Raw genomic sequence first — 7,866 nt, forward strand, 5'->3', positions numbered from 1 at the left:
CCTAAGATGATAGGTATTGTAGCATCTTCATCCATATCCAACACTACAAAATCAACCGGAATAACAAATTTCCCAACCCTTAAAGGTACATCTTCTACGTTTCCCTTAGGAATCTTGATCGACCTATCGGCTAATTGCAAAGTAATCTTGGAAGGTAGAAGTTCTCCTAGACCTAATCTTTGATAAACCGAATATGGCATAAGGCTAACACTAGCTCCTAGGTCACATAAGGCATTATCAATTTGGGTCTTGTTAATGGCACAAGGGATAGAAAAATTTCCGGGATCCTTCAACAGGAGGCATCTTGTTCATGATAATTGCACTACAATGCTCGGTAAGGCTAATGGTCTCCATCATATCACAAGTCCTTTTTCCACTCAAAATCTCCTTAAGGAACTTAGCATAGTTTGACATTTGTTCAACAACATCGGTGAAAGGAAGAGTTAGATGAAGTTGCTTAAGCATCTCTACAAAATTCCCAAATTGCTCATCCAACTTATATCTATTATATCTTTGGGGATAGGGAAGTCTTGGTTTGCAAACCTCTTTCTCTTTCTCTTTCTCTATCACCTTCTCTACTTGTTCCTCATCAACATTTTCACTCAAAGGACATTCATCACCTTCAACTTCAATGGGATTCTTACTAGTGCTCTCACTAGCAACACTCTTCTTAGGCACACCTCCCTCAAGGACCTTACCACTTCTAGTAACAATGGCATCCATAGGGTTCCTAGAATCTAGGCTAGGTGGAGTCAAAGAAGAAGAGTTTGCATATTCCTTGAACACACTAGTTAATTGAGAAAGTTTTTCACTCAAATCCTTGTTATAAGCCAACATGTAATTAAACTTCTCTTCATTCAAAACCATACACATTTCCAAAGTTTTGGCTTGTTTCTCAATGACACTTTCCAAAAATTCCCTAGAAGAAAATGATTTATCATAGGAATTATCATTTGAACTTTGAGCATTTGGAACTAAATCAATTGGGGAACCATCTTGAAAATTTGCTTGAAAATATCCCCTAGTTTGATTTTTCCAATTACCCCTGGTTTGATTTTGGCTCCTTTGTTGACCATAGTTATCATAACCTTGATTATGATCCCCATGTCTATGGCCATGACCATGACCATTACAACCATGGTGGTTATAGTTACCATGAATCCCTTGGTATCCATGATTTCTACAACCTCCATTTTGGTTATAATCATCATGATTCATATGATAATTCCTATTTCCAACATTCCTTTGAACATCAATTCTAGGTTCACAAGCATGATTATTGACATAATTCACATGTTCCATTTCACTTCCATCACATTCACTACAAGGAACATTTGGGCACATAGAACCATTATGATCATTCATTCCACATAATTCACATGGCCAACATTCCACAATCATGCAACAAGAAGAAAGATTGGAGTTAGAGTGAGAAGATCTACCTCTCCCCTTAATTTGGGAGGGAAGAATTGGAGCTTGGGAAGGGGGCTTCTCAAGCTTTTCTTTGAGAGACATAACTTCTTTCCCCAAATCCGCAATTAAAGTAGTCAAATCATTGATGGCACTAAGTTGTTCGATTGAGTAACCCTTGCTTGTTGGTTCTCTCTCCGCTTCTTGCCAATTCATGTAATGACGAACCACTTCATCAATTGCATCAACCACTTCTTCTTCCGTTTTGTTCATGATTGGGCCTCCGGCTCCGGCATCCAAACTTGCTCTCCCATGAGAACTCAACCCACCATAGAAGATATGTATGATTTATAGGTAGGAATCCCATGGTGTGGACACTCCCTTTGATAATCCTTAAATCTTTCCCATGCTTCATAGAGACTTTCATTTGGCTTTTGCTTGAACCCTTGAATCAAAGCTCTTGCCTCCGCCGTCTTCTTTTGAGGATAGACACGGAACAAGAAAGCTTTGGTGACATCATCCCAAGTTCTCAAAGAATTGGGCTTCACTTCCTTATCTAGCCATTCCAAAGATCTTCCTATGAGAGAGAAAGGGAACAACTAAAGGCGGATAATCTCTTGAGATACTCCATTGACCTTGATTGTGTTACAATATTTTTCAAACTCCTTAAGATGGTTCAATGGGCTCTCGTTCGTTGCCCCACTATATTGTCTCCTCTCAATTAGGGTGATCATTGCTGGCCTTATTTCAAAATCGTTTGCCGGTGTTGTAGGTGGAGCTATGCCGCTCTCATACCTATATGCACCGGGCACCCCAAGTTCCTTCAAGGCAACTCTTGAATTACCTCCCATAGCTTGGGATCTATACACACAAAACTCAAAGAAAATATTAGTAGCACGGATACAAGTGTAGCCTAGAGTGTAAAATCTTATTGTATTTTGCAAATAGAGTGGAATAGACTCAACAACAACATGCACTCAAAGCACCACACCCCGGCAACGGCGCCATTTTGATGGGAAGGCGAACGGTAGGTCGTTGGGCTACCACCCCACCCAATCAAACAAAATTTGTAACTCAACTAACCCCTATGAAGTCTAGTGGTAAGTCATGGTCGAACCCAAAGGAATGGAGGTCGAATGCACAATGCCTAAGTCAAGCTATTCCGAAATCTAGTAGGGGTTTATGGTGGAAACTAGAGCTAAGCTAGGCAATGCAAAAAGCTAGTACTAATTGAATGCTAAGGCACTAGGGGAATGGATCCACATGCATCAACGATGAAGTTCAATCAACTTGGGGAATCAACCAATCAAGTCAAGCAATGTGAGGGAAAACCGAAATTGCAACCAAGAGAGTACATCAAGCTATTCTCCTAGAGGTCTAATTAGCGTCAACTACATCAAACACTAGCTAGGAAACATCACAAGATATCTCAATCGAGTAAATGTAAGCCACAAATCAATGGTCCGTATCAATGTGAACTCACAATGCAATCTAGTGTGAATAACAAGGGTGATCAAGCCTAATCAATCACACACATGCACAAAATCAATCAACCAATTTAATCACATTATCAACTCAATCAATTTCCCCCAAATCAATCTCAATTCATCATCAATACATGCTTCACCACCACCCTAGCAAATAAACTACTCACAATCCATGAAGAACATCAAAATCAAAGCTAAACTAGTCATCATTCCCAAATTAATCAATTAAAATCAAATTGAAACCAACAAATTCAATCAAAATCAATCAAACTATCAATTAACCAAATCAAACGACAATACTAATGAAATCAAACATTAAATTGCATTAAAGAGTAAAGAATCATTACAAACTTGATAGAAATCAAATCAAATGTAGCAATCTTCAATCATCAATCATCAAACCCACACTTTCTCTCTCTAAAAATGCTAAGAACTAGTGCTTTTTCTCTCTCTAGAATCTAATCTAATCTAATTCTTACTTAATGAAGATCTCATTCTCTCTCTATAAAAGGAAAGAAATAACTATCAAATACAAAGAGGAAGTTGAGAAAGTCGTCAAAAAATAGACCCACGCCGGTGCGGGTGCTCGGAGGAGAGAGAATGGTGCGCACGGGAGCACACCCAGACAGGTGCGCCAGCACGCACCTGGTGTGCGGCCGCACACTCCTCGAGTGCGCCCGCACATGGCTGCTGCTCCTTCTCTTCTTCTTCGTCCTAGCTCATGCGGTGCACACATCCTAGATGATGGTGATGGAGGACAAAGTAGGCAGGAACTTTCTTGAATTTCTTGAAGGGTATAAGCCATGAGGAAGGCATATACAAGACCTTGAATCATGCTCCTTAGACCTCCCTTTGACTTGAGACTTCTTGCACAAGCTTTAGGCATGAAAATCAATGGAGAACTATGGATAGGAAGCTCGGGAATCCTTGGACAATCAATCACAACCTACAATCAAAGGATAAAAAGCAAATAAAAGGGAAAAATAGCAAGTAAACTAGAAAATGCATAAAATAAAGAAACTAACTACCAAAAGCATAAAATGAAGAAAACTAGAATAAAACTAAGGAAAACTAAAGAAAAGAGAGATAAAAAGAAATAGAATTCATCCAAAAAGGGACCAAATGAGTGCCATGAATGTCACTCATCAGTCAAATGAAAGTCAAACACATTCAAACAAAGCTTTGAATTAAATGAAAGAGAAATGCAATTAACAAAGCTAATTGAGTCAAATGAAAGTCAAACACATTCAACCAAAGCTTTTTAAATCAAATGAAAGTAAAATGCATTCAACAAAGCTAATTGAATCAAATGAAAGTCAAACACATTCAAACAAAGGTTTTTGAATCAAATGAAAGTGAAATAAAATTAACAAACCAAATTGAGTCAACTTAAAGTATAACACATTCATACAAAGTTAAAATTGAGACAAATAAAAGTTAAATGCATTCTGCAAAGCTAATTGAGTCAAATGAAAGTCTAACACATTCAAACAATGCTTTTTGAATCAAATGAAAGTCAAATGCATTCAACAAAGATAATTGAGTCAAATGAAAGTCAAATACATTCATATAAAGCTTTTTGAATCAAATGAATGTTAAACACATTCAAGAAAATCTTTTTGAACCAAATGAAAGTCAAATTCATTCAACAAAGATAATTGAGTCAAATGAAAGTCAAACACATTCAAACAAAGCTTTTTGAGTCAAATGAAAGTCAAATGCATTCAACAAAGTTTTTTAACTCAAATGAAAGCCAAACACATCAAACGAAGCATTTTGAATCAAATGAAAGTTAAATGCATTCAATAAAGATAATTGAGTCAAATAAAACTCAAACACATTCATACGAAGCTTTTTGAATCAAATGAAAGTCAAAAGCATTCAACAAAGCTAATTGGGTCAAATGAAAGTCAAACACATTTAAATAAAGCTTTTTGAATCAAATGAAAGTCAAATGCATTCAACAAAGATAATTGAGTCAAATGAACGTCAAACACATCCAAAACATTTTTTTTGAATCAAATAAAGTCAAATGCATTAAATAAAGACAATAGATTCAAATGAAACTCAAACACATTCATACAAAGCTTTTTGAATCAAATGAAAGTCAAATGCATTCAATAAAGCTAATTGAGTTAAATAAAAGTTAAACACATTTAAACAAAGCTTTTTGAATCAAATGAAAGTCAAATGCATTCAACAAAGATAATTGAGTCAAATGAAAGTCAAACACATTCATACAAAGCTTTTTGAATCAATTGAAAGTGAAATGCATTCAACAAAGATAATTGAGTCAAATAAAAGTCAAACACATTCAAACAAAGCTTTTTGAAACAAATTAAAGTCAAACGCATTCAACAAAGCTAATAAACTTTAATGAAAGTCAAACACATTCAAACAAAGCTTTGAATTAAATGAAAGTGAAATGCAATTAACAAAGCTAATTGGGTCAAATAAAAGTGAAACACATTCATACAAAGCGAATTAATTCAAGAAAGTCAAATGCATTCTGCTAAGCTAATTGACTCAAATAAACGTCAAACACATTCAATCAATGCTTTTTGAATCAAATGAAAGTCAAATGCATTCAACAAAGATAATTAAGTCAAATGAAAGTAAAAATACATTCATACAAATCTTTTTGAATCAAACAAATGTCAAACACATTCAAACAAAGCTTTTTGAACCAAATGAAAGTCAAATGCATTCAACAAAGATAAATGAGTCAAATGAACGTCAAACACATTCAAACAAAGATTTTTGAATCAAATAAAGTCAAATGCATTAAATAAAGATAATTGAGTGAAATGAAAGTCAAACAAATTCATACAAAGCTTTTTGAATCAAATGAAAGTCAAATGCATTCAACAAAGATAATTGAGTCAAATAAAAGTCGAACACATTCAAACAAAGATTTTTGAAACAAATGAATGTCAAATGCATTCAACAAAGCTAATTGTGTCAAATGAAAGTCAAACACATTCAAACAAAGCTTTGAATTAAATGAAAGTGAAATGCAATCAACAAAGCTGATTGAATCAAATGAAAGTCAAACACATTCAAACTAAGGTTTTTGAATCAAATGAAAGTTAAATACAATTAACAAAGCTAATTGAGTCAACTTAAAGTAAAATACATTCATACAAAGTTAAAATTGAGACAAATAAAAGTTAAATGCATTCTGCAAAGCTAATTGAGTCAAATGAAAGTCAAATGCATTCTGCTAAGCTAATTGAGTCAAATGAAAGTCAAACACATTCAATCAATGCCTTTTGAATCAAATGAAAGTCAAATGCATTCAACAAAGATAATTCAGCCAAATGAAAGTCAAAATACATTCATACAAATCTTTTTGAATCAAATAAATGTCAAACACATTCAAACAAAGCTTTTTGAACCAAATGAAAGTCAAATTCATTCAACAAAGATAATTGAGTCAAATGAAAGTCAAATACATTCATACAAATCTTTTTGAATCAAATAAATGTCAAACACATTCAAACAAAGCTTTTTGAACCAAATGAAAGTCAAATTCATTCAACAAAGATAATTGAGTCAAATGAAAGTCAAACACATTCAAACAAAGCTTTTTGAATCAGATGGAAGTCAAATGCATTCAACAAAGATAATTTAGTGAAATGAAAGTCTAACACATTCATATAAAGGTTTTTGAATCAAATGAATGTCAAACACATTCAAACAAAGCTTTGTGAACCAAATGAAAGTCAAATTCATACAACAACGATAATTGAGTCAAATGAAAGTCAAACACATTCAAAGAAAGCTTTTTGAGTCAAATGAAAGTCAAATGCATTCAACAAAGATAATTGAGTCAAATGAAAGTCAAACACATTCAAACAAAGCTTTTTGAATCAAATGAAAGTCAAATGCATTCAACAAAGCTAACTGAGTCAAATGAAAGTCAATCACATTCTAACAAAGCTTTTTGTATCAAATGAAAGTAAAATGCATTCAACAAAGCTAATTGAGTAAAATAAAAGTCAAACACATTCAAACAAAGCTTTTTGAATTAAATGAAAGTGAAATGCAATTAACAAAGCTAATTAAGTCAAATGAAAGTCAAACACATTCTTACAAAGCTTTTTGAATCAAATGAAAGTCAAATGAATTCAACAAATCTTTTTGACTCAAATGAAAGTCAAACACATTCAAACAAAGCTTTTTAAATTAAATGAATGTCAAATGCATTCAATAAAGCTAACCGAATCCTTTGCAGACGACTTAAATACGCGACGGGGTATTGTAAGTGGCAGAGTGGCCTTCCTATGTCGCTTCGATTCGTCCCTCCCCCCCACCCTATTCCCTAAAAACACCTATATTTTGGAAAACGTGTTTAGCGATGTATCTCGTATAATAAAATATGCTAAGTACGGGATTAAGACATGTCACAAAGCCTAAGTGTGGGGATGTTGTATGGTACAAGGGGCCGAGTGGCATGTAAACAAGACATATGCACCCAAGGACAAGGCATACCGGACAATATTTACGACTCCCAAGGCCCTGAAGACAAGATGATTAAGGATGAATGATATGTTTCCGGGAACTATTTAGGACTCCCAAGGCCCTTTGGGAACCCATGGAAGTACTTGGATGCATAACCTCGACGGGTGAAAAAATGATATACGGATAGAAAATATGAAGGCTATAATATACACGAAATCGGAGCGGTTTAGGAGGTTTCGGGACCCGGTGTCGGAATGTCAAGGAACATTGCGGGATGCATCCCGGGGTCAGATAATATTGTTTTGACCCATATATGACCATTATCTGGCTACATACAAGCGACGTGAAAGCTTATAGCTAATACAAGAGGCGTGTACGAAAACGGTTAAATTGACTGTTTTAAGGCATATTAGATGGTTCCACCCACTCAATTGGACTCCCGGAAGGTATTAGGAACCATGGTAAACATCTCGGCAATTTTTATTTCCGGGCGAAAAAAGGTCAA

At 34.9% G+C, this 7,866-nt stretch overlaps 1 non-coding gene across 1 annotated transcript; it reads left to right on the forward strand.

The window, feature by feature from the left end:
* The first annotated feature begins 1,770 nt into the window (after nt 1-1,770).
* On the forward strand, nt 1,771-1,876 carry LOC145615774 (small nucleolar RNA R71). The gene has a single exon (XR_014107365.1). It is a non-coding gene; the product is annotated as a small nucleolar RNA R71 (small nucleolar RNA).
* The last annotated feature ends 5,990 nt before the right edge of the window (nt 1,877-7,866 follow it).

This window comes from Chenopodium album, chromosome 25, assembly GCF_948465745.1.
Source record: "Chenopodium album chromosome 25, dcCheAlbu1.1, whole genome shotgun sequence".
Taxonomy (NCBI): Eukaryota; Viridiplantae; Streptophyta; class Magnoliopsida; order Caryophyllales; family Amaranthaceae; genus Chenopodium; species Chenopodium album.